The following is a 2,074-nucleotide window of genomic DNA, read 5'->3' on the forward strand; positions in this document are numbered from 1 at the left end:
TGCTTGAAATACTTGAATAGTTAGTAACAAAACTAAAACCTATCCAGCAACAAATGTAATTATTATGAATATCTTTTTATGATTAGTAATTTCAATATAGTTATTTAGATGTAGTTATTTAACCAGTTATAATTGGACTGTGTGATGGAAAAAGATACTTATCAGCTTCTGATACTCTAGAATTTTCACCTCTAGAATTTCAGCTCTTGGAGGTTGGTGACCTCTGTTTTGTTTTCTCCTGCATCTAACTTTCCTGAGCAGTGGCTGACATGAAGCAGGTGCTCTTTAAATGAATTAATAAATAATTGGATTTTTTCCAACTTTAAACTTATCATCTGAAAGATCTAAAGGTCCAAAACTATCACCTCTCACTTGTCACTGCATAGCCACTATCTGCAGAGAATGAACATACAATGGGCACATTTCATGTGGGTTCTGACTATTACATATGCAATGATGGGTGAGTTTGCTAGAGGGAGCTCTTGTTTTCCCTGCTTTGATTTCATAATCTATTATCCTCCTTAAACCCAACCTGTTAAACCTAATCCATAGTATTATCCTTTGAAATGATCAAAGAATCTTTCAATAAGAGTGAATACTGCTGGGGTGGCAGCATCGAGACCTGTCATGGGTGAAGGCACCCTCCACAGCACATTCCAGACAAGCCTGTCCTGGTAACGTAAAAACTTCACTGGGAGCCTTTGTTTATGAACATGCAAGTATTACGTCACTCTGAACAGACACTAAAAACGGCTCTCATCTCTAAGAACCCAGTCAGTGCTTGTCTCACACTATGAGAAATTAGATGCTAGGGAACAGCAATTAAGTGATCTCTTTGGACCTACTACTTTGCGTTCACAATCTGATTGGATCCCCTCCCATTCTAAGGCTCCCCAAGACTTTGAACAGTTTTTCAGTAATCCCTACAGAAAGATACCCTCTCCAGAGAAGCATCGTATTTATATACTGGCCATTGAATCTCTAGGAAACACCAGAGTTATCAATGAAGAATATATTAAATGGCTCAAAGGCTACTATGAAGCATTGTGTGTGTGTGTGTGTGTGTGTGTGTACTGACTATGAAACTCCTAGAAACCGGTTTCTGTTTCTGCCACACAGTGTTCTTTTAGAGTGAACCATCACACACGCAATTTCCAAATTCATACAGGGCATATCCTGAAGTTCTTAAAAATAAAAGAAGAAGAAACTTGAAGATGCCTTCTGTGTTGTGGAAATAACAATGATTGATCTTATCCAAGAGGTTCCTGGAATTTCGTCTTTGGACAGGCTTGTTTGCCAGATGGTGTGGGGCTATTCAGCTTCAGGAGATATGGCAGTGAATTCTGCAGCTCACACAATGAAGGCACAGTGCAGAAGCTCCAGAAAAAAAAATCTTCCAATGGCTATTCCATTTTTGATAACTACTTTATTCCTGAAATCATTAGTGTTTTCTGCTGCTAGTCCTATAAGACTTTAACCCATGAGATTGGACACATATCTGAACTGCGACTCTGCCAGTGACTCGCATGCCTAACGCAAGGCTTCAACCACTTGGAGAAAGCTGACCACCATCCTCTAAACCTTTGCCCTATCTATATAGGCAAGATACAGTGTGCCATTGGATTCAATACTGCAGAAAGACACAAAGCACTGGTAAAGGGGATTGATGATGTGTCTGCTGACACACCAAGAACAGCTCTGAAACATAGTCATGAAAATAATGTGTATTTACCAAAACCTGTGGAAGCCTTTAAGGAATGGAAACGGTGCATAATAAAATGACTTGCTGTTCTCCAAAAATAAGTATCTTCAGATAGAAACAATTAAAATAAATATTTACACATTTAAAAAAAAGAATGAATACAGGGAATTCCTACTATGTGTCAAGAGTTCTGAGTTTTAAAAGTATCTATATTAACTCAAGAAATCTTCACCTTTCTAATTCCCCATCCAGTGGCTTCCAAGTTGTCTCTCCCATATGGAAATTCTGAAGATTTTCTGTCTATTGAAACCATAAATTTGGCCTGGGAATCTCAGGGTTTCACCATCAGGAAAAGTCTGGCTCTGATTTGAG

At 38.4% G+C, this 2,074-nt stretch overlaps 1 pseudogene; it reads left to right on the top strand.

The window, feature by feature from the left end:
• Positions 1–713: 713 nt before the first annotated feature.
• LOC114107370 (archaemetzincin-2-like) lies at positions 714–1,803 on the top strand (annotated as a pseudogene).
• Positions 1,804–2,074: the final 271 nt, after the last annotated feature.

The sequence above is a fragment of the Marmota flaviventris genome, chromosome 5 (assembly GCF_047511675.1).
Source record: "Marmota flaviventris isolate mMarFla1 chromosome 5, mMarFla1.hap1, whole genome shotgun sequence".
NCBI lineage: Eukaryota > Metazoa > Chordata > Mammalia > Rodentia > Sciuridae > Marmota > Marmota flaviventris.